At 42.0% G+C, this 25,901-nt stretch overlaps 1 protein-coding gene across 2 annotated transcripts in view; it reads left to right on the forward strand.

The window, feature by feature from the left end:
• The first annotated feature begins 7,078 nt into the window (after nucleotides 1–7,078).
• SIGLECL1 (SIGLEC family like 1) overlaps nucleotides 7,079–25,901 on the forward strand; it is a 29,831-nt gene continuing 11,008 nt past the window's right edge. The window contains exons 1-2 of one of the 2 annotated variants that reach the window (XM_055552997.1): nucleotides 7,079–7,878; nucleotides 21,012–21,163. The gene's annotated coding sequence lies outside the window, so the exon portion shown is untranslated. Of the gene's footprint in view, nucleotides 7,879–20,308; nucleotides 20,747–21,011; nucleotides 21,164–25,901 lie in introns of those variants that run through there. The other variant, XM_055552998.1, reaches the window with a different exon arrangement.

Here is a 25,901-nt window from a genome sequence, read left to right on the forward strand (position 1 = left end):
AACTCAGGGAGATGGTAAAGGACAGGGAAGCCTGGCATGACTTAGCAACTAAACCAGCATAGGCAAGAAAGGACTTAAACCTGACTTGGCTCGTAGCAAATCTAGCACATTTAATCACTGTGATATCTGACAAATCCAGGTAGCTCTGTTCACCCAATAGTTTAAATAGATATTGAGCTCTTTTGGTAATGTGTCATTATATTTTGGGCTTCCCTGGTGGCTCAGTGGTAAAGAACTGCCTGCCAATGCAGGAGATATGGGTTCAATCCCTAGGTCAGGAAGATCCCCTGGAGAAAGAAACGGCAACCCACTCCAGTATTCTTACCTGAGATATCCCAATGAGAGAGGAAGCTGGTAGGCTATAGTTCATGGGATCACAAAGAGTTGGACATGACTTACAACTGAACAACAGCAACAATTGATAGTAGAATATTTTTTAGATGAGTGAAAGTATCATGGTATATTTGAGCCTGACTGGGGCTATCTGACGGAGAAGGCAACGGCACCCCACTCCAGTACTTTTACCTAGAAAATCCCATGGACAGAGGAGCCTGGTAGGCTGCAGTCCATGGGGTTGCGAAGAGTCGGACACGACTGAGCAACTTCACTTTCACTTTTCACTTTCATGCGTTGGAGAAGAAAATGGCAACCCACTCAAGTGTTCTTACCTGGAGAATCCCAGGGATGGGGAAGCCTGGTGGGCTGCTGTCTATGGGGTCGCACAGAGTCGGACACGACTGAAGCGACTTAGCAGCAGCAGTAGCAGCAGGGGCTATCTGAAACTCATTACTATAAATGTAGACTTTTCTTATGTGCTGATTCCTTTTCTTCAATAGGGAAAACAGTCTCATCAATTTAACAGACCTAAGACATTTTCAGGAGGTAACAATTACTGTCTCCATTAAGCACTTCACATACTCAGAGATGAAGCAAACAGTTTTATACCAGGAACTGTCATTTGGGTTCTCCATTTCTGCACAGGACTAAGTGACCTGTAGATTCATCTTACTCATTACTAGAAGCAGAAGGTGTCATAGGCACTCACACCTGCAATAACCCCAAAAATTGAATCTCTGATTTCAGTAAATGAGGTTGAACTTCAGACTGAGTTCAAAACTACAGTTCTTAAGGACTCCCCTGGTAGCACAGTGGATAAGAACCCACCTCCCAGTGCAGGGGACACAGGTTCAATCCTTGGTCTGTCCGGGAAGATTCCACATGTCCTCGAGCAACTAAGCCTGTGCGCCGGCACTTTTGAGCCTGCTCTCTAGAGCGGCACACTGCCACTCCTGAGCCCACGTGCTTCAATACGGAAGACTGAGCGCCTAGAATCTGTGCTCTGCAGCAGGAGGAGCCACTGCGGTGAGAAGCCTGGGCGCCACAAGGAGTGGCCCTGCTCACCCCGACTAGAGAAAGCCCATGCACCAGTGGAGACTCAGTGCAGCCAAAAATAAACAAATAAAAGAAAAAAACCCTATGGTTCTTCAGAAAATTAAAAGTCAAGCTGCACTGTCACTCACACTCAATGCCAGGAATCAAGGTCATTGTGGATTACATGAAATTATACACTATAACTTCAGAGCGGTCATGGATTGCTGCTGGATCTCTAGTCCTGGCCTCTCTGTACTGGTCCAGCTCAAGAGTCAGAATCCTTTCTGTGTGGCTTTGGCACTGGACTAGATTTGAACCCTGAAGAATTTCTTTTTTATCTGAAATAACCACTTATCCCAGTTCCTGATACTCCTTGTCTGCAGACTCTTCCTCTCAGATTGAAATAGAAAATGGGTATCTGACTCCTTTCTGTTGCCAGGACACTGTGGGGGGAGGTGTGCTGGTTGAAAATCAGCACCTGTGTTAGATGGAGGCTGTCACACCCCTAGATATGGATTTGTGATTCCATGACCTCCTCTTCCCTCAGAATTGCGATTACCTTTTCACTTTTAGCTGCAATGAGAAGGTAGGCTCATGGAACAAGGGGATACTTGTGTAAAACTTTTAATTAACTTTCTAAAAACTGTTAATTAACCTCCCCCCAAAAAAACTACAATCAACTTGTCATTCCCAAAGAGACCACTGCAATGCTCTGAGAGGCTTTTTCTTTTATACGATTTGAGGAGGCAGATAGATTCTCATATGGAATGAGCAGGAAATGCTGAGTTGACAGCTGAGAGCCTGGCAATGAAACTCTTGTATTGTGCTGACTTCTCTGTTCCTCTGAGAAATTTTTCTACCCAACAGTGAGTTCTTTCCTGACCCCTGAGCTTCAGCATTGCTTAAGTATGATCAGAGAAATAGAACCAAACTGCCTGAGGATTTCTAAGCCCTATAATTAAAAGGAAGACCATGATGACAGCAATTTTTATATTAAAAATTATTGTATATATTTGTCCAACTCAATGCCAACTAATTTGGAAGTCTAGGTGGTGATAAAGATGTTTTCCACTAAAATATGTTTTACCAATATGGACCCATTCCCAGGTAGTTACAGAAAGCCTAAATGAAAAATGTTCACAGAAAGATGGAAATTTATAAATTTCTCCCCCTAAAAGTACCCCCAGTAGTAAGTTTTAACAGGTGCTTTCTTGTTTAGTCTCTCAGTCATGTCCGACTCTTTGCAACCCCATGGACTGCAGCACACCAGCCTTCCTTGTCTTTGACTATCTCTCAGAGTTTGCTCAAACTCATGCCCGTTGAATCAGTGATGCCATCCAACTATCTCATCCTCTGTCATCCCCTTCTCCTCCTGACTTCAATCTTTCCCAGCATCAGGGTCTTTTCCAATGAGTCGGCTCTTTGCATCAAGTAGCCAAAGTATTGGAGCTTCAGCTTCAACATCAGTTCTTCCAATGAATATTCATGGTTCATTTCCTTTAGGACTGATTGATCTCCTTGCAGTCCAAGAGACTCTCAAGAGTCTTCTCTAGCACCACAGTTTGAAAGCATCAATTCCTTGGTGCTCAGCCTTCTTTATGGTTCAACTCTCACATCCGTATATGACTACTGGAAAAACCATAGCTTTGAACATACAGACCTTCGTCAGCAAAGTGATGCCTCCACTTTTAATACGCTATGTTTGTTTTGATTGTGTGGATCACAACAAACTGTGGAAAGTCTTAAAGAGATGGCAATACCAGACCATCTTACCTGCCTCCTGAGAAATCTATATATGCAGGCCAAGAAGCAACAGTGAGAACTGGAGATGGAAAAATGGACTGGTTCCAAATTGGGAAAGGAGGACATCAAGGCTGTATATTGTCACCCTGTTTATCTAACTTATATGCAGAATACATCATGCAAAATGCAGGGCTGGATGAAGCACAAGCTGGATTCATGATTGCCGGGAGAAAGAACAATAACCTCAGATACATAGATGACACCACTCTTACAGCAGAAAGTGAAGAGGAACTGAAGAGACTCTTGATGAAAGTGAAAGAGGAAGGTGAAAAAGCTGGCTTAAAACTCAACATTCAAAAGATTAAGATTGTGGCATCCAGTTCCATCACTTCATGGAAAATAGATGGGGAAGCAATGGAAACAGTGACAGACTTTATTTTCTTGGGCTCCAAAATCACTGCAGACTGGGACTGCAGCCATGAAATTAAAAGATACTTGCTCCTTGGAAGAAAAGCTATGACCAATCTAGACAGCATATTAAGAAGCAGAGACATTACTTTGCCGACAAACATCTGTCTAGTCAAAGCTATGGTTTTTCCAGTAGTCATGTACAGATGTGAGAGTTGGACCATAAAGTTGAGCGCCAAAGAACTGATGCTTTTGAACTGTGGTGTTGGAGAAGACCCGAGAGTCCCTTGGACTGAAAGGAGATCCAACCAGTCCATCCTAAAGGAAAGCAGTCCTGAATATTCATAGGAAGGACTGATGCTGAAGCTGAAAATCCAATACTTTGGCTAACTGATATGAGGAACTGACTCATTGGAAAAGAGCCTGATGCTGGGAAAGATTGAAGGTGGGAGGAGAAAAGGACGACAGAGGATGAGATGGTGGATGGCATCACCCACTTGATGGACATGAGTTTGAGCAAGCTCCGGGAGTTGGTGATGGACAGGGAATCCTGGGTGCTGCAGTCCATGGGGTCACAGAGAGTCAGACACAACTGAGAAGCTGAACTGAACTGTCATAGCTTTTCTTCCCAGGAGCAAACGTCTTTTAATTTCATGGCTGCAGTAACCATCTGCAGTGATTTTGGAGCCCAAGAAAAGAAAGTCTGTCACTGTTTCCATTTTTCCCAGATCTAAGTCTGGGAAAGTATAATAACCTCTGTCTAGTGGTGTTAGTGTTCTGTGCTGCCCAGAAACTCTCCTAACTCAGGAGGACAGAATTTTATTTTCTGGATTCTCAGAAACCTACTGTATTTGCCACATTCTCATATCTGTCATTTGTTCATCAGAACACATCCCCCTCCCCTCCTCCCCCGCACTAGCAGCCTAAGACTTTGGAGGGATCAAAGAGAGCTTCCTCACAGTTTCCTCCATGCATTTCCAGAGAGCTCTCATGTGTGCTCTCAATGGGTGGTATGTTCCTCCCTAAGAAAAACAGCATCACACACAGCATCTGGGGCTTCCTTGGTGGCTCAGTGGGTAAAAATATCCTTGTGCCAATGCAGGAGACACAGGTTCGATCCCTGATCCAGGAAGATCCCACATGCCTTGGAGCAACTAAACCCCTGCACCATAACTATTGATTCTGTGCTCTAGGGCCCAGGAGCCACAACTACTGAGCCCAGGAGCTGTAACTACTGAACGCTGTGTGCCCTAGAGCCTGTGCTCCGCAACAAGAGAAGCCACCGCAGTGAGAATCCCACACACTTCAAGGAAGAGTAGCTCCCCTCTCCGCAACTAGAGAGTAGCCCCTGCTCACCGCAACCACAGAAAAGCCTGCACAGCAATGAAGACCCAGCACAGCCAAAAATAAATAAATAAATATATATTTTTTAAAAGGATGTTTTTGCACATCTTGGTCAGTTATAACTGCCTGAATGAAACCTCTAGAACTTGATGCTGTTCCCCTTTTATCTCAATTAAGGGATCAGATAGTTGCATTCAAATCTAAGTGGCATCAATTTCTTCAGTTAAAATTGATTTCTCAATGCATGAGAAAAATTCAAAAGCACTCATAAAATCCTATCAGGTCCTGCACGGATGACACATGTGAGAACACCGAGAACTCTGCAGTCATAACACAGACAAGGAAGGCTCATGAGTGTGACTCATGTAGCAAAAATACCTACAAGGAAAATACAAAAACTGGAGATAACTCAGCAATAAAACACATAGATTTTTCTCCTAAATTTAGAGTCTCAGTTTGTGTCCCACGACAGCCTGTACCCTCTCTCCACACGAAGAATTCTTCATCCTGTATATTTTCTACCTCTTACTTCAGATTATAGCCTCAATCTATTGAATTCTTTTTCTTTTTCAAAACTGATTTTACTTATTTATCTTTGGCTGTGCTGGTCTGCACTGCTGTGTGGTCTTTTCTCTAGCTGCAGTGAGGCGGGGCTACTCTCTAGTTGCGGTTGCGGGCTTCTCATTGTGGTGGCATCTCTTGTTGGGGAGCATGGGTTCCAGGTGTGTGGGCTTCAGTAGTTGTGCAAGAGGGTTCAGGAGTTGTGGCCTGTGGGCTCTGGCCCCAGGTTCTATAGCTGTGGTGCACGGGCTTAGTTACTCTGCAGCATGCACTGGTTCCAAATAGGAAAAGGAGTACGTCAAGGCTGTATATTGTCACCCTGCTTATTTAACTTCTATGCAGAGTACATCATGAGAAACACTGGGCTGGATGAAGCACAAGCTGGAATCAAGATTGCCGGGAGAAATATCAATAACCTCAGATATACAGATGACACCACCCTTATGGCAGAAAATGAAGAACTAAAGAGCCTCCTGATGAAAGTAAAAGAGGAGAGTGAAAAAGTTGGCTTCAAGCTCAACATTCAGAAAACTAAGATCATGGCATCCAGTCCCATCACTTCATGGCAAATAGATGGGGAAAGAGTGGAAACAGTGGCTGACTTTATTTTTCTGGGCTCCAAAATCACTGCAGATGGTGATTGCAGCCATGAAATTAAAAGATGCTTACTCCTCGGAAGGAAAGTTATGACCAACCTAGACAGCATATTAAAAAGCAGAGACATTACTTTGTCAACAAAGGTCCGTCTAGTTAAGGCTATGGTTTTTCCAGTGGTCATGTATGGATGTGAGAGTTGGACTATAAAGAAAGCTGAGCGCAGAAGAATTGATGCTTTTGAAGTGTGGTGTTGGAGAAGACTCTTGAGAGTCCCTTGGACTGCAAGGAGATCCAACCAGTCCATCCTAAAGATCAGTCCTGGGTGTTCATTGGAAGGACTGATGCTGAAGCTGAAACTCCAATACTTTGGCCACCTGATGTGAAGAGCTGACTCATTGGAAAAGACCCTGATGCTGGGAGGGATTGAGGGCAGGAGGAGAAGGGGACGACAGAGGATGAGATGGCTGGATGCCATCACCGACTCGGTAGACATGAGTTTGAGTGAACTCTGGGAGTTGGTGATGGACAGGGAGGCCTGGCATGCTGCGGTTCATGGGGTTGCAAAGAGTCAGACATGACTGAGTGACTAAACTGAACTGATGAGGGATCTTCCCAGATCAGGGATCGAACCTGTGTCTTCTGCCTTGTTTTTGTTGTTCAGTCGCTCAGTCATGTCTGACTCTTTGCCTTAGTAGGCAGATTCTTTACCACTGAGCCACCAGGAAAGCCCCTGAAGTATTTTTCTTTTAATTACAGATACTCTGTCATGCACCCATCAGCTTCAGTGTATTTGTTCACTTCTTATAATTGCCTAAGCAACACAATTACTTATGAAGTTTCCAGATTTTCTCTGGATCAATTGTCACAATAAACTGTTTAACCCTGATGAAGTCAATTATAAGAAATGAAAGAAACAGTCAGAAAAAAAAGATTCTCTTAGTGTTCCTCTCAAATTAAGAAGGAAGGAATGGAACATATTTAAAAAAATCAAATTAATAGGCTCATGGGGAAATTAATCTCACCTTGAAACTAATTTCTGACCTCCATGAAATTTAATAAAAGCTATTCTTAAAATCCTTGAGCAGATAAGTAAAGTTCATAAATTTTGAACTAAAAAAACACCCCACAAAATAGATTTTTCATAATTAACAGGGCAGTAAGCAAAATGGGATCTGCATGGAAAGAATCTCAAAACAAGGATTCATGAAATATGGGAGAAATGAATTCAATGAAAAGTAAACAAATTAGATTTATTTTATGAATCTAAGGTTTTTAGTTAGTAACTCATCAAAAGTTTTGAAGTGACCAGTTTTGATTTAACATTTCTAAACTCTGTAAAAGACATGTGTATAAACACATATACCCACACTGCTCTTCTTCTTAGGTTTCATACTCTTAAAATATACCTTCATATATTTACATTTTACATTCAGTGTAGGTCAAAGCCATGAAATACTGTGTTCCATAAGTTGAGACAAAGTACATGTGCAAAGAAATAGATAGCATAAAATTGTATAAATATGATTCCAGATTTTGATAAATATGGCTTTAATTATATTTTTGTGACTTTCTTAAATTTACATTTGTTAAAAGGAACCTCCAGCAGGAATGGAGAGTCTCAGTTCAACAAAAAAGCACAATGGAAATTGATGCAGATGAGTTTATTACTCAAGGTCTTGAGTGAATTAACAGCAAACCTTGAGGGCCCCCTGAGTGAGGTCAAGGCTAGAACCAGGCAGAGAAAGCTCTAGTACTTGGGGTTCCGGCCTTTCTAAGGGACCCTGGGTGAAGTGCTGTGGGCTCCCCAGGCTGAGCGTGGATGGGTCCATTCAAACCAAGAGGAGCAGGATTCTGGTGAGTGCTGTGAGAGTGTCATTGAAGCGGGGCCTGTGCAGTAGACCCTGGGGTTCAGCCAGACTGCTGATATCAAGGAATGGGGTCACCTAGTGCAGGTGCTCACAGGACTGGCTGGTGTGAGTTCAAGGACCTGCAGGCTGCCTGCTCCCCAGACAGACGCTGAGGCAGCACCAGCACGGAGCAGTCAGGGAGGCTCTCAACAGTCCTCTGTATGGTCCTTCTTATTAGAACCGTCACAGTGTCCCAGCAGTTACAGAGAAGGGGCGGGGGAAGGTACAGTGTAGAAATTATGGAAAATACGTGACATCATTTGAGGATTAAGGGCAGTAAGGAAATTAATTTCTATAGATGCCATCCCTCTGTGCTAGCAAATCGTTTATGCTTGATTTCTTCCCTGCAACCTTAAACAAGGTGGGAGAAGTTAAAGTTGGTGGTGGGTTAACACTTCATTCCACATCAACTGTAACACTAAAGACCACTCAGTTTTATTAATTAACATATATTAATAGCACATACAGTTGACATAAAACCTTTTACAGTTCACTGTGGGATCCTTGATCAAAATAACTGATTACAAGCAGAGAAAGATATTCATGCCTTTGATATAATTATCTGAGAAAAGTATTTCTATGGTGTACAGAATGGAAGCTAATTGTTTCATAAACAGGAACCTATGTTAATCATATGACCTTTCCAGGAAAGGTGTCCTATACTTTTCTAGGATATTAAAGAAGATGGCATTATTTCAGCCATGTCAACTAATATTCTGTTGATATTATAAAGATACTACAAAGATATATCAAGATTTCAGTGAACTGTTATTATTGATATATTTCTGTTGATATTATCAAGATACATCAAGATTTCAGTGAACTGTGGATATTATCAAGATACATCAAGATTTCAGTGAACTGTGGATATTTTCAAGATACATCAAGATTTCAGTGAACTGTGGATATTATCAAGATACATCAAGATTTCGGTGATATTATAAAGATATACCAAGATTTCAGTGAACTGTCGTTGTTTCATCCTTAAAAAACAAGTGACATAACTAGTGAAAACTTAGAACAAACCTGCCTTACTTTAATACACAGAATCATTCCCTGATCACTGACATCATGGTGACCTCCAGGGATGTTAGACTTCAATGACAGAACGCCTCCATTTAGATGTTCACTGTACATTTTGCATTCCTGTGTCCTTAATCTTCTAATGAAGAACAAATATAAATTATGCCCACTCAATACACAAGGGCTTCTCTTATGTTTGGGGCATCAGCCATCAAAAACGTAAGTTCATATACAGTAATTCTCCTTTAGAGTGAATTCAGAGAAGGCAACTGACGAAATGCTTTCTAGTACACATTCTCTGATACTTATTTAGATTTGATTATTGATTAAATACTTTCCTACATCTGTTTTTACATCATTCACATATCTTTCTGGTATAAACACAGGCTCACGTTTTCTAAAGTGTGTATTTAGGACAAACCTCTTTCATCACTTATTATATTACTAGAGTTTCTCTCCAATATGTGTTCTCTGATGTTGAGTGAGGTGAGAGTGATTAAAGCCTTTGCCACTTTCCTTATGTTTAGGTTTTTAAGTTTCTCTGAAGGATGAATTCTCTGATGTTGACCAAGACTTGAGCTTTGGGTAAAGGTTTTGCCACGTTTCTTTGCATCTGGATGATTTCTGCCCAATGTGAATTTGCTGATGTTGAGTAAGGCTTGAAATTTGGTTAGATTTTGCCACAATCCTTACATTTATAAGGTTTCTCTCCAAGTATGAATTATCTGATGTCTAGAAAGACTTGACTTCTGATTAAAGGCTTTACCACATTCAATACATTTATAAGCCTTCCTTGTAGGATGAATTTGGTTATGTTGAGTAAGATGTGATTTACAATTAAAGGCTTTGCCACAATATTTACATTTATAAGGTCTCTCTCCAGTATGGATTCGCTGATGTTGAGTAAGACTTGAGCTGTGCTTAAAGGCTTTGCCACACTCTGTACATTTATACTGCTTCTCCTCAGTATGAATTGTCTGACATTGAGTTAGGCTTCCACGCTGCTTAAAAGACTTGTCACATTCTGTGCATTTATAAGGCTTCTTTTCAGTATGAATTTGCTGATGTTGAATAAGATGTGAGCCACAGATAAAGGCTTTGGCACACTCTCTACATTTGTATAGCGTATCCCCTATATGAATTCGCTGATGCATAGTGAGATATGAACACCTATTAAAGGCTTTGCCACATTCTCTACATCTGTAAGGCTTTTCTCCAGTATGAATTACCTGATGTTGAGTAAGATTTGAGCAACAGGTATAGACTTTGCCACATTCCTTACATTTATAAGGTCTCTCCCCAGTATGGGTTTGTTGATGTTGAGTAAGACATGAGGCACAGATAAAGGCTTTGCCACACTCTGTACATTTGAAAGGCTTCCTTTCTGTATGGATTTTCCTATGACTACTTAGATTTAATGATTTAGTGACTATTTTCTCACATGGGTTACTCTTGTAATGTTTCTCCACATTCTCAATACTCTGCTGTTGTCTAAGTTTACAAGACTGATTACAAACATTACTATATTCACTACAATTATAAGCCTTCTTTCCAATATCCGCACTTTTATACAGAGAAACATCTGCTCTTTGATAAATATATTCCTACATTTATTACTTCCAGAATCATTGTCTAAAAATTGATTTCCCTGGTGTTTCATGAGACTTGAGCCTTGGTCAATGTTATGTCCAGTTTCATTGAATAAATACTTTCTAACACCATCACAAAGACTCTTGTAATTATTGGGGGTAGAGCTCTTTCTTAAAGCCTTACTCATTTTACAACACATGAAAAGTTGTCCCGCATTAACTACACCCCCATATGCATTGACCATTGATGTTTGAATAAAGTCTCTTCCATTATTATCAACATTGCAGATTTTAGAAAAGGGAAAAAAAATCTGTTGTTTGAAGAATACTGAACCCTTGCTAAAGGATCTCTCAAGTTGATTACACTGGGAATCTTTTCCCTCATTTTTAAATTTCTGGTCTTCAGACATATTTGAATGTATGTTTAATTGAATATTGCATTTAGAGTGGTTTGAATGATTATCTGCAGTAGAGACTAGATGACTTTCCAGATTTTCCACAGTTCCTTTCAGAGAACATGTATATGTCAAAAAACAATGTGGGTCTTTGCTGACAAACATACACTTCTCTGCAGATGTTAATGACTTAAATTGGTGTTTTTCCCAGTTTGATTCACAAAGTTGATTTCTCTTGGCAGTAATGTTTACATTATGAGAAACTGTCCCAGATGGGTTATGTCCATCATAACATCCTCTCTGCCCTTCACATGCCCTTGTATGTTCCCAGTCTTTCATTAAATGTAAATTTACAAGGTAAAATATTTCATATATTTATAGGTTTTTCTATTGGACATAAATCTTTGAAGCCTGGATTTCTTGGCATCACACACGGGGTGTGTAGAGAAGAATGCAGCTGAAAGGGCAAATAGCAAGTTATTCTACTTACTATTCTCAGTGAATATAGTTTACAATTTACATAAAACTGATACACCCTTAGCTAGATTAAGAATGAAACAGAGAAGGAAGGAGTCAAAATGACAGAGGATTAGGAAGACATGGAATTCATCTTTCTACATAAATGCATCAATACATCTAGAAATGGATTAAGTCTCATGGAGCTCCTCCTGAACACTAGCAGAGGACCATGGACACCTAAAAGGTCAAGAAAGATTCTGTTTAGCCAGGTGGGACCAAAGAAAATGAAGGAAAGGGAAGAGGAGAGAAAGTGGGATGGGACCTGCAACCCTTGGGGGAGCTCACTGGGACAGAAGGGAGCCTCATTCTCTTATGGGAAGAGAAGGCAGCACCTGTTAGAGGCAGGCAGGACAGAGTGAGACCTCTACAGATGGTACTAACCACAGCCCTGCTCCCCAAGCCTGAGAGGGTGTCCACCATTGCACACAAGGGCTGGGTCCCGAAATGTGGGGTTTGGAGAGCAGACCCAGGCAGAGGACTGCGGTTGGCTGTGAGGAGACATCCTGAGGGGACAGGAGGGAGGGAGGAGCTCTGCAAACGGGAATGCTTGTGGAGGAAGCCTGAACCACCAGAGAAGGAGAGCAGCGTTGTTGAGTGATGCCCAAAGGGAAGACCCACCATTGCAGCCCCTCTCCTCCTATGCCAGCCCCTCCTGGCCAGGCACTAGCAGGACTCCCAAAGGGTTGGGTGATCTCATGACCCCAGCTGCTGCCTCCTCCCCTATGACCCTCGCCACCAGCGTGCACTCCTGTGCTCCAGGGCAGCCCGAGGGCAGGTGCCTGTGGGTGGCCCACGTGCACTGAGGGGGCGGAAAACACAGCTTAGCCCCAGGGCCATACATATAAGGAAGAAAAGTGACATCTTACAGCTGCACAGACCACGATTTTATACCCCCACAATTGGCTTTGTCAACTCAGCACCTACAGAAAGCCTGATAAGACAATAAGGACGCCCACAGTCCTGATAGGTGTAGCTTTAGCAGCTGGAGACTTTGTGAGCTTGTACTTGAGGCAGCTGGACCAGGCCAGAGTCTGAGACCACAAGCACAGAAAATTTCACAAAATGAGATGAAGAATAAAAAAGAAATATGTTGTAAGAACAACTAAATTAAGAATAGATAGTTAATCTAATGATTACTAATGATTACAATCTAATGATTACTTTAAGTAATCATCTACTTTAAGTAATCTTAAATTGAGATACCAAACATTTTCACAATTACTGGGTGCCTATTAATTCTTTAACCCACTTTTTACCACATGTGTTTTTACTTGAGCATATTCTATTAGATGTTTGAATCTAAAAATCATAAGTGATATTGGCATAGAGCTAATCAGAAAGTGAGGATGTATAGGATAAAGTGCTGAGATGCTTCAAAACAAACAAGATAAACTTAATAAAAGTAGTAGTTCTTATGAAATTAAATAAGAAGTGAGACTTTAAAAATGTGGTAAGAACACAGGGAACTCTACTCAGTGCTCTGTGGAGACCTAAGTGGAGAGGAAATCTAAAAAAGTGTATATATATATATATGATTCTCTTTGCTATACAGCAGCACAATGTAAAACAGCTACATGCAAATAAAATTTTTTTAAAGATTTCTTCACATAATCTAAAAAGCTTAATAGTGAGAAACAACCAGAAAAAATATGGAAGAAAATATTCTAAGCTCTCATGCCAATTTATTTTAACATTCTTTGAGTTAAATGAATATATTAAAGTATTTTAACATTGAAGAATTGGGGCAAATACACTTAAGATATTGAACATGAGTTCATATAAAGAAAGAAGAAACTTTGAAATAAACCTGGGATTTGTATTTTCTCATTTTAGAGAGATTTGGCTTTATGCAGAGAAGAAATTATTTGAGTATGAAATTTATAAGGCCATATTTATAGTTTCCAGTGGATTAGAAATTATAAAGCAGAAAACAAATGTCTGTCCCCAGTATTTCTAGAACTTGGCAGTTTGTCTACAACTCCACCCAAACACTTCTGTCTAGAGGTAGAAACGAACTTTAAAAGGAGTGTCATAGAGTTACTCAGAAATGAACACAGTTTTCCTAGGATCCCCAAGAAATGAAAGAGCAGCCAACTCATGCAGGTTGTCACAGGCCAAGGGGAGAATTTCAGTTCTCATTGTGAATGAGAAAAGTAATCACTGGAGATGAATTCATGAATGATTAAAGAGACAGAATGAGGAAGGTGATATCCATCTATGACAGCAACAGAAATAAACCCAGACTTCTCCAAAATCATTTCCACTGAAGCAGATCTTCCCAAACCACATGACAAAGGATGACTTCCTCACTGATCCTTGGACCTCTCACCTGTCATATGCTCCATCCATTCAGACATACCTGGGAATATGGGTGTTGTCTCCATTCTCCTTATATTCCTGGAATCCTTCATTTGCTCCAGAAAGGTGACCAGGTCTGGCTTAGAGACACAAGTCCTGTTCATCAGAAAAAGGAGATTCATCAGTTTCCATTCCAATATGTATTCAGGTGAGAAGACAAGGTGTGGTAGAATATTGACACAGCCTAGAAAACTGATTTCCCCAAATACTTTATTGAAAACACCTATAAACACTAACAAAAACATAAAGAACAGATCCTGGGATTCTGGTCTAGTACTACGAGGGAAAAGTTAGTAGTAAAGATGAGGATACAACTATTTTATACCACTATTAACTTATAAAATTCCTAGTAATCTAGAGAGAAGGATGCAGATTATCTCAAGAAAGAGGAAAGTTGGAATAATAAAGAATCATCATGACGTCTTTCTAACCTCACAAACTCCCATTCTTTTCCTAGAAAGCAGGGATCTGAAACTCTATTATAAGAAGCAGAAGATTCCAGGAGACATTCTAGAAATTCAGGAACCATAACCCAGTGGGTGGATAAGGGATTCTGGAAGGCAGTTATCCTCACCCAAGGAGGCCAGGTTCCCATAGTTCTCTAACATCACGTCCCTGTCAACTCCTGCTGACCAAGATCCAGGCACTCCCACTCCTCTTGGGTGAAGTCTACGGCCACATCCTGGAATGTCAGCCATCCCTGAAATACAAAGTACAGATGCCTTATGGCTGTCACTTCCTTATGTGACCCAAGATGAAACCAGCAAGAGAAATGATTTTGATTCAGGAGAATGTCTGGTATTACACAAAAATAAAATTTTCCACACTAATATTCTGTACCATATTTCTAACCCCAGAAAAAAAGAAGATGGTATACGATTCACAAAACTACTGTAGAGATCCTTTTTATCTGGGAGAAAAACTATGGTATGATGTGATCTATAGAGGCAGGTTTACTTAGAGTGTTGTTCTTGTGTTATACAGGATAAATTGTCTATCAACCAAACTGGGAATAGTTTTTAAAAGGAGATTCTAATTCAGGAATTCTGGAGTGGGGCCAGACTTGTTGTTCTTTAACCAGCTCACTTCTAACTGAATCTCAGGTTCATGAATGGCATTGTGAGTACCACAGAGGTAGAACAGCCAGGTAGGACTTCTCTGGTGGCTCAGCTGGTAAAGAATCCGCCTGCAATGTGGGAGACCTAGGTTCGATCCCTGGGTTGAGAAGATCCCCTGGAGAAGGGAACAGCTACCCACTTCAGTATTCTGGCCTGGAGAATTTCATGGACTGTATAGTCCATGGGATTGCAAAGACTTGAACAGCCAGGTAAGAAGTCATAGTTAATATTGAACTGTACATGTTTTACAGATTTTACAGGTTTAATTGAATAGTAAGCACAGAAAAAAACAGTCCTGTTGATATTTAGTATATACCATATATCTTTCTAAAAGTTTTTACATAGTCTTGAATGAGCCACATAAATAATTTAGATCAATAATATTGCTGTAACACTTATTTTAGAATATTTTGTCAGGTATTCAGTAAATGGTAGAGCTTGAGTTTTCTTTAGTTGATATGGACTAGAATTTATTTTTAAAAAACACATTTCTTTTCTGCCTTCTAACTTTATTGAGGTTTTCAATGGCTAAGTCAAGGATCTCTCTTGATAAATGTCAGACTGCACTTGAAAACATCTTTTGATATTTGTTCTAAGACAATTCCACATTGATAAGAGAACAGACTCTATGATTTCAAAAACTTTAGACCATGAAATTTTTGTACCTTGTTTTATGTACCGAGATATGTTCTAGTTGGAGAAGAAAATGGCAACCCACTCCAGTATTCTTGCCTGGAGAATCCCATGGATAGAAGAGCCTGGGAGGCTACAGTCCATGGGGTCACAAAGAGTCAGATACAACTGAAGTGACTTAGCACATATGTTCCAGTGTCTCCTAGTTTACAGGCTGCTGCTGCTGCTGCTAAGTCACTTCAGTCGTGTCCGACTCTGTGTGACTCCACAGACGGCAGCCCACCAGGCTCCCCCGTCCCTGGGATTCTCCAGGCAAGAACGCTGGAGTGGGTTGCCACTTCCTTCTCCAATGCATGAAAGTGAAGAGTGAAAGTGAAGTCGTTTACTCATGTCCGACTCTTCACGACCCCATGGACTGCAGCCCACCAGGTTCCTCCATCCATGGGAGTTTCCAGGCAAGAGCACTGGAGTGGGTCGCCACCGCCTTCTCCTGTTTACAGGCTATTGGAAGTCAAATAGAATTTGTATCCTACTGTTGTGTACGAATTATATAAATCTTAATTATGTTGAATTGGTTCATGGTGCTTTTCAGGTCTAACTATATTCTTCTACTTTTAGAAATTAAATTAAATAAACTTTAATAAATCATAATCCACTCATTTTAGAATGAATATTCCATTAACTTTGGAGAGCTTGATATTGAAACTTCAACTAAAAATCTTAATTTATCTACTTAAAAAGACAAATGTATTATATAGTGGAACTATATGTAACTTTATTCTGTGTTGTACATGCCTCCTGTAAATGTGTTATCATACTTTCATAGTACAAAAAAAGAAAAAATAAAAAGAACAGAGAAATATACAGAGACAACTCTAATAAATGTGTAGACAAGTGTAAATAATTGGGAAGAACATCAAGAACATAGTCCAAAAATAGATCAAATAGGTTAACATTTCCATGCACACACCTACACTAAAATGGGAACTATATATATTTTAAAAGTGACAAAAAATATTCAATTCAATAAAATCAAGATTATTTTTCACTGGTTAAATCTCATCATTTTTTGTGGATGATAATCTGTATTTTTAAAATACACTAACGTGCAAACACACATACCAATATGAAATAAATTAGGACTCTAAATGAGAGTCCTTTATTTCTTTCAATATCTGTATCACTTGTGTTGAGCTACATTTTAGAAATTTAACATTAGGAATATGATGATTGTAAGTGCTTTGGAAAATAAAAAGAGGTGATAAGATCATGTCTGAGATATGAGGGTGGAGTGTAACGGAAACTACCGGACCTGGGCTTGAGTAAGGAAACCTCCACTCCCAAAATCCAATATCCCTACTAAACACAGGTGTGTTCATTATTCAAAGCAAAGATAGACTAAGAAGGTACGGATTTCTACCATAACTGGTGGCTTATGCATGTCCCTCACTAAATCATCCTAAATCTTTATTAAAGATAAAGAGAAAAAAAATGTGAACATCATAATGCTGGAATCTCACAGAAGTACCTGATTGAGGTAACATGCAGTGTAATGGGATAAATGGTAGCAGTGATCTGAATTGACCCTGAAAAATGTCAGTTTCTAAAAATTTCACTTCATATATACCTCCCCTGTTCTGTATCCTATGAGTATATTTTAACAGCGAGTCATTTTAATAATATAGACATTACACGATTATTTTTTGTTTCAAAATTATCTGAAAAATTCTGGATTACTGAGTTCATCTATTTATACCTGCATTTTCTTTCTGTTCTAAAGAGCTGAAATTGCATCCAGATGTAAAGTCATCACTGCATTTCCTCTACTTCCCTAAGAGCCCAACACCAAACCACATCCCCATGGGAATCTTGGATACCAGTGCCTCTCCATGTTGATCTCTCACAAAGGGAATATATTCATCAGTTGAAAGTCACTAATTCACTTTGAGAATTCATCACTAATTCACTCTGAGAATTCATTTTCTATAGAAAGCTGGGATACAGACAATGAAGAAAAGGCTCTGGGACATCAGGGAGAAGAGCTGGTCTTCACTATTGTAGGAAAAAGTAAATAGTTGAAAACAAACATCCCAGGCCAAAAAAAAATATGAGTAGAGAATTTAAAGGTTTGTAGGTTCTCTCAGTCCAGGCATTTCAGGAGGAAAAGCAGACACAGCCCCAGACCCAGGACAGGACATGTACCTGAGAAGCTGCCATTTCCTCCTCTTCTTCCTCCTGCTCTGTCTTCTCTCGGGATGTTATGTAGCAAACACACCTCTGCATCTTGAGAAAATACCTTCAAAGGCATCCGCACAGCTCTATAGCCTGCAACCACTTCACCTACAGACAGAAGGACCTTGAAAAGCTGAAAAGACCCACCTCCCCTGTCCTGTCTCAGGAGAGATTCGGGAACAATCACTTCCTACCTAGAGACCAGCCTGTGAACTTATTTCTTGATTGTTCTCTCCTCAGAGAGAGCTCCTAACCCTTGGCTCACACAGACCGTGTGAGCTGACTGACTTCCCCAGTCCAAATCCAGCTAGACCAACCCTGCTGCCTCTCCTCAGACTGAAGCTGGGCCTCAGCTCTCACAAATGGACCAGGAGCCACATCCTTAACCCAGGCCTCCCCTTAGAAGCCCCTGGAGCACTTCCTACAAACCACACTTAGGCTCCCACAGGACCAAGAGAGAACTCTGTGGGGAGGGCACCGGGGAGGTTATCGCTTAACACTGGTCACGTGATCCTGATAGGAAACCAGGTGGAAACCGCTTGGATAAAGATTCTTTCTGAACCAGTTCAGTGTATACAATCCCTTGAGGTCACGTCCCCACTCTTAAGAAGTTATGAATCTGCAGGTCTGAAGTGGGGCCAGGAAATGAGTTTTTAGCAAATTCCCTGTTTGTTCTGATGTTTCTCCCTCACGACGCACATTCAGGAGCCCTGAGGTCGAGCCCTTACACTCAGCACACCTGAGACTTCTCTGTCGGGTAGGGTTTAGGGAAGGGATTTCTTAGGGAGGTCAAGGTGAGAACCAGGCACAGAAAGAGGCAGTAACTGGGATTCAGGCCTTTCTAAGTGACCCTGAGTGAAGTGCTGTGGGCTCCCCAGGCCAAGCATGGATGGGTCCATTCAAACCAAAAAGAGCAGGAATCTAGTAAGCGCTGTGAGGGTGTCATTGAAGGGGGGCCTGTGAAGTAGACCCTGGGGTTCCTCAAGACTGCTGATCTCAAGGAAGGGGGTCACCTAGTGGAGGTGCTCACAGGACTGGCTGGTGTGAGTTCAAGGACCTGCAGGCTGCCTGCTCCCCAGATAGATGCTGAGGCAGCAACAGCACGGAGAAGTCAGGGAGGCTCTCAACAATTATGATCCTTCTTATTAGAACCACCACAATGTCCCTGCAGTTACAGAGAGGGGAAAAGATACAGTGTAGAAATGGTGGGAAATATATGACAATTAGAGATTTAAAGCCAGTAAGGAAACTAATTTCTACAGATGCCATCTCTCTGTGCTACCAAATAGTTTATTGTTGTTATCTCTTCCTGAAACCTTTAATAAGGTGGGAGAGGTTAATGGTGGTGGTGGGTGAACACTTCATTAAAATAAAAAATAAAAACCATTCACTTTTTATTAATTAGCATGTCTTAATTTTACACATAGTTGAAATAAAACATTTTACAATTCACTGTGTGATCATTGATTAAAATACAAATTACAAGTGTAGAGAAAGCTATTTAGTTTCCTGATATAACAATCTGAGAATTGTGATTTCTGTGATTTACAAAACAGAAGCTAGTAAACAGACACACACTAATTATATGACTTTTTCAGGAAGGGTTTCCCATACATTTCTAGGTTGTCACAGAAGCTGTCTTTATTTCAGCGTTGTCAACTAACGTTCGTGACTTCTGGTGATATTATAAACATAACATCAATATTTTAGTGAGCTGTCATTGTGTTCTCCTCACAAATCAGGTGACATAACTATTGAAAATTTAGAACCAATCTGTCTTACTTTAATACATGAAAAGATTCCATGATCACTTACATCATGGTGACCTCCAAGGATACTTGACAAGAATAACAAAAACCTCCAGTTAGATGTTCATTGTATATTTTACATTAAGGTGTCCATCTTCTAATGGAGAATAGATATAAATGGTTGCAACACAATATAGAAGGGCTTCTCTTCTCTTTGAAGCACAAACCATCAAAAGCTTACATTTGCATACACACTAGAAACGAAGCATAGTATGGATTATTTGAGAGTTGAATGACATTCATTTTGGTTTTCAAATAATTTCAAATTATGTCATTATAAACAAGGTGCTGCTGCTGCTGCTGCTAAGTCGCTTCAGTCGTGTCCGACTCTCTGCCACCTAACAGACGTCAGCCCACCAGGCTCCGCCGTCTCTGGGATTCTCCAGGCAAGAACACTGGAGTGGGTTGCCATTTCCTTCTCCAATGCATGAAAGTGAAAAGTGAAAGTGAAGTCGCTCAGTCGTGTCCGACTCTTAGCGACCCCATGGACTGCAGCCTACCAGGCTCCTCCGTCCATGGGATTTTCTAGGCAAAAGTACTGGAGTGGGATGCCATTGCCTTCTCCATAACAAGGGTACATCGCTAATAATTCTTTCTAAGCATCAACCCTCCCTCTCAGGCTCCAAACTAAACCACTCAGTCACTGATGGCAGGCCCGTGCAGTCGCTGATTGGCTGCCGGATATACGCTTACGTCACACGCTCAGGAGGCATGCAGCCAGGATCTAGGATGGTTTCCACACAGCCTTCTTTTTGTAGATACATAGGTCGTCGTGGGGCCTCACGAGGCCTCACGGGGCTGCACTCCGGCTGTTGGCTCTCCTGTCAGTTGTTGAGTGGAGAACCTGCGCTGGCACTGGCCGAACTGGGCTTCCATGAGAGTCGGGCATCTCTGTCAGTCACTGTGACCCTTGGACAGTTAGGCGGCCGGAGGTGGGTGAGGCCTCCCAAGGTGGCTGTCCGGCCTGAGAGGCCCCCGGGACCAATTCTGGATCAGGTTGGAAGGCTCCCTGAGAGCCAGCTCACCAGCTAGTCGGTCAGTTCACCGGAGCCTGTCTCTGTATTCGTCAGCCTGCCACCAAGTGGGTCACCTGGTCAGCCTGAAGAGCAGCCAGGGGATCACCAATCTGCCAATAAGACCGTAAGTCTCTAGGTCAACGGAGGATCAGGCTAGTGCCCTGATGAGTCTGCAGTGAGTCCCCTCATAAATCATTTAATCGGATAATCCACCCCCTTCACAGCCTGCCCTGTTAATCAGTCCAATTAGGCTCCCTGTAAATCAGCTTCCTAATAAGCTAATCCCCCTACCAGGCACTCAGTCATTAGTCACACAGTTATCCTGCGTGTAAACCAGCTAATCGGTTTCACTGTTAGTCCTTGATTTCTCTTGAAAATTCGTTTTCCAGGCTCCTAAGTAGGTCAGTCATCCAAAAGTCAGTCCTGCCCTTACCAAGTCTGGAAAGGTCGCTGCATCTCTTGCACTCTGCTTCGGAAATATACAGACAGAGGTGTGCTGAGGTCAAAGAACCGTCTGGGGCCCTTGGAACCAGAGACAAAGGTAAAATTGAGAGGAGAGGTGATGGATGAAGGGAAATAGAAGGAGATGGGGAAAAGAGGGTGCATGAGGAGTCACTCAACTCACCTCTAAAGGCTGGCAGAGAGGAGCAAGAGGAAATCAGAATTTTAGAGCTTGGCTGATCATTACATCTCAAACAATCAAGCTCACTCATGTTATAGATGAAGAAATAAAAGGAGGGACTTCCCTTGTGTTCCAGTGGCTAAGACTCTGTGCTCCCAATGGAGGGAGGCTCAGTTCGATCCCTGGTCAGGGAACTAGATCCCATGAGCCGCAGCTAAGATGCCATGGAGTCAAATAGATAAATGCAGATTAAAAAAGAAAGAAAAAAAAAAAAAAACCCAGAGAGGGTAAAATAGTTGACCAAGGTTATTTAGTGATTTACTGGCCAAGCCTGGGCCAGGACCCAGACAGGGCTCATCCCAACACCCAAATGCAGTTTTAAATTGGAGAAAGGAAAAGGGAATAAAAATGGCAGTGCAGAAAGGGAATGGCTGTAGGGTGTGAAGAAGAGAAAATACTATCATTTCACCCCAGAATCTATGCTCAGTACAGTAAGGATCTCCAGAGCTGCCCCCCTGGGCTAAGCCATTATCACACTTTCTGACTGGCTGCATGGTCTCCCACTGGTCTCTGTGCTTTCGCTCTAGCCCCTCATGTGGTCCATTTTCCACACAGCAGCAGAGGGAACTCAACACCAAACTAATCAGTTTACAGTCACACCTCTTAATACACTCCAATGGAATTGCATTCATATTCCTCCTTGTGCCTTTTAGGAGCTGAGCCCACCTGGTATCTGACCTTGTCTCATGCCAGTCTCCCCGCCCCTCACTGCACTTCAGCAGCTCACTTTTTTTTTTCTCTCTCTTAACCATGCTAAACCCCTCAAGCTTTGCAGTTGCTGTTCCCTCAACCTGCAATTTTCCTTCCCCCAGTGTGGCCTGGCTTTCCTTCCTCTAGGTTTCTGCTCAAATGTCACTTCCTCCAAGAAGCCTTCTTTGACCACCCTATCTAAACTGTTTCCCCATTGTCCCCCATCCCATAATTCCTATCGTGCTGTCCTGGGTTCTTTTTCTTCATTGTATTTACAGTTATCAAGTTATGCTCACCATCAGCTTGATTTTTGAGGACAGGGATTGTGTCATTCTTGCTTACTGCTAAAACCCTAAAATAGTCCCTGGCATAAAGGAGATGCTCAAACATGTTGGTTGACTGAAAGAATGAATGAAGAGTGCCATCACAAAGGCATGTGCTTCTTGGGACTTCTCTGGTGGTCCAGTGGTTAGGACTCTGTGCTGCTGATGTAGAAGGCCCGGGTTTGATCCTTCCTGGGGGAACTAAGATCCCACATGCTGGCTGTGTGTCATGGCCAAAAACAAAAACGGCATGTGCTTCTCGAGAAAGGTTCCTGAGAAGGGGAAGACTGCTCTTTGATGTAGAGTTTCTGTAGAGTGATAGGGGATGAGATCAGACAAGGAAAGGGAATGGAGGGAATGGACCATGTTATGCAGAACTTTGCCTTTTACTCTTGAGTGAGATGAGAACCGTTTGGAGAGTTTTGAGAAGAGAAGAGGGCAGGATGATACTGAGGTGTTGATGGAAGCCCTCCAGCTGCCATGCGGGGAGTAGCATGTACAGGACAAGATGAAGCAGCCAAGCCAATGAGAAGATCATCGCAGCCATCTGGGTGAGAGGACGGTGGTTTGGGCCAGGGTGGCGGCAGTGCAGTGGATTAGAAGTGGCCAGACTTTGAATATATTTTGGAAAACAACACCAACAGGATTTTCTGACATATAAAAGAGTATCAAAGTGGACTCTGAGGTCTTGATTCTTGATTTCTTCCTGAACATGATTTTATTTGATTTAGAGACATATTTCCTAAATTTAGGTGATTGACTTTTTCCTTTTTATGAGACGAGGGCTGTGTTGCTGCGTGTGTGCTCAGTCTTGTCCAACTCTTTTCAACCCCGTGTACTGTAGCCCACCAGGCTCCTCTGTCCATGGGATTCTCTGGGCAAGAATACTGGAGTGGCTTGCCATTTCCTTCTCCAGTGGAGCTTCCCGATGCAGGGATCGAATCCACATCTTCTGCATTGGCAGAAGGATTCTTTACCTCTGAGCACCTGGGAAGCCCTGAGAATAGGGCAATGCTGTTTAAACATTTAATAGTAATTTGTACAGTACCCGTAGTGCCAGTTGGCCAGAGAATTTGGGGAGCTTATAATCTCTACACTCTTGAAAGTTGGTGTGGAAAAAGAGAAACGAGTTTTAAGTTCATCTCTAACTGTATTTGCTCAGCGACTCTGGGAAAATCACTTATTTGTCTGAGTTTCCATTTTCTCCTCTGTGAAGAGGAAATCATAACACTTAATTCCATAGGGCTTGTGGAAATAAATGAAAACCACCCAAATGAGAACAAACAGGCTGTTGATTCAGAGCTTGCTGTAGTGAGAGAGCCAGCCACCACCATTTGCATTCGGCAAAGACTACAAAGGCGGGCAGGGCAGTGGGAGTCCTTTAGAGTGGAAAAAAGTGAAGGAGTGTCAGCTGTGTTGGGAGATGATTTTAATCATGAGAAGGTTGGAGGGTTAGCACCTTCTGTGGCTGGATTGGAAAGCATATTTGGTTTTCCTTGGTTGGTTCTGAGCTGGAAACGGGGGTAGATAATAAGGAACCTGATACTTACGGGCCAAACGCTGACTGTTCTCGGCTAACTGTCACTGCAGTAGTGGTTTGCTTTCCTGGACTAGTTGCTGGTAATTGAGGACCAGAGTCATCTATGTCGTACGGCTGAGACTTGAGGGTCATATCTAGTCTGGCTATTGTTTCTGTATATTCAGTCTCTCAGGTTGTTGATGGGGATGTAAATGAGACTATGTGTATGTGAAATTGACAGATACATAGGAAACAATAAATACTAGTTTAAGTTAAAGGTTTTTAAAATCTCATTATGGCCTAATTAGGTGATTCTTTCTTTGTTTCCACTTACTAATCCATCTTTGCTTCCCAAGTGGCTCAGCCTGCAATGCAGGAGATGCCAGTTGGATCCCTGGTCAGGGAACTAAGATTCTGCATGCCACGAGGTGCAGCCAAAACAAAAATAAATAAATAAAACTTTTACATAAATGAAATGATCAATTTTTCATTTCTCCTCTGTCCATGGAATTCTCCAGGCAAGAATACTGGAGTGGGTTGCCATTCCCTTCTCCAGCGGATCTTCCTGACCCAGGGATCGAACCCAGTTCTCCCACATTGCTGGCAGATTCTTTACAGAACTGTATAAAAGTGGTATATAAAAGAGCATGCACCTACCATCCAGCTTAAAATTTAAAACACTCACCCTTTGTACCCCTTCCCCAACCATATCTCCCACTAAAATCTAGCAATAATTGCTACCTTGAATTTAGCACACATCATTCTATGTAGTAAGGAACTTAATAGAGCCCAAAGAGAGGTCTGGCCTTTGCCCTTGGATTCCAGGAGGTATAATCTCTAAACCCTGGGAAGTCCTGCCTGATGGAGAGTCTCTGTTTGCTTGAGGTCCTGGCGTCACACTGAAGAGTCTTCAGCTGTGATTAAGGGCAGGAGCTGGCCGCACAAGACAGTTTAACAGCCTGATTTCCAGTGGGGTCTTTGGATCCTGTGGTACCAGTTCACCTTCAGAAGGAGCAGGAGAATAAAATCTGCCGCAAGGTCCAATAAAAACTCTGGTCACAGGGTTTGGGTGAGCTTCTCTGGTTGTCAGTCTTCTGGGCCTGTTGTCAGGCATTAACTCCAGAACAGTTAAGTTGCTCTGTCTCTGGCTCCTCGGGGAGAGGAGAACAGGAAGCTGTCTGGCTGGAACTTTCCCAGACTCTGCCCTTTGTGCTCCTTCTCTTGGCAGATTCTAATCTGTGTCCTTAGTTGCAAAAACCAGTAACCTAAAACAGCTTTCAGTGAATTCTGGAAGTGGATTCTTTTTGTTTCCTATTTTTGGCTGAACCCTGCAGCATATGGGATCTTGGTTCCCTGACAAGGGATTGAACTCATGACCCCTGCATCAGAAGTGCTGAGTCTTAACCACTGGACCACCAGGGAAGTCCTTTTGTGAATTCTGGGAGTACTTCCAGTGAATTATCAAATCTGAGGGTAGTCTTGAGGGCCCCCAAACTTTCAATAGATGTCAAAAATGAGAGGCTTTTAGGGACCCCTGCAATCTGCAGTCACTGTCAGGAATGAGGCATCTTGCAGACCGTTCCCTAGCTTTGCTGCTGGCATAGAAATGAAATCCACTAGAGCAAACAGGACCCGCTGAAGCACATCATTTGGGAAAAGGAAGGATGAGGACACGCGATGATGACTCTGATTCCTGGGTGGCCCCAGGGTTACTCAAGGGTTCCTGAAATACAACTGTTCTGTAATTAGTTACAGGAGGTTAAGAGTTACCTTTTTTTTTTTTTAATGATGGATACAACATCCAAGAAGTTGACTCACTGAATGCATAAAAAGATGCAACATAACAAGAACAAGCTAAATGCATGATCCTGGGTTATTTTTATCTGTAATAGCTAACATGAAAGAAAAGGAAAAGGCCGGGCTGGATCCTGACACAGAGCCCAGTTTGGGTTCTGTCCAGCCCAAGATAAAGCTGTTAGCCTCGGGGCTGCCGCTACTAAAGGGAAGCGTTATGTTGAAACCACAGGGAGCACAAAACATTAAAGTGATTCACCATAGAATGAAG

The sequence above is a fragment of the Bubalus kerabau genome, chromosome 17 (genome assembly GCF_029407905.1).
Source record: "Bubalus kerabau isolate K-KA32 ecotype Philippines breed swamp buffalo chromosome 17, PCC_UOA_SB_1v2, whole genome shotgun sequence".
Taxonomy (NCBI): Eukaryota; Metazoa; Chordata; class Mammalia; order Artiodactyla; family Bovidae; genus Bubalus; species Bubalus kerabau.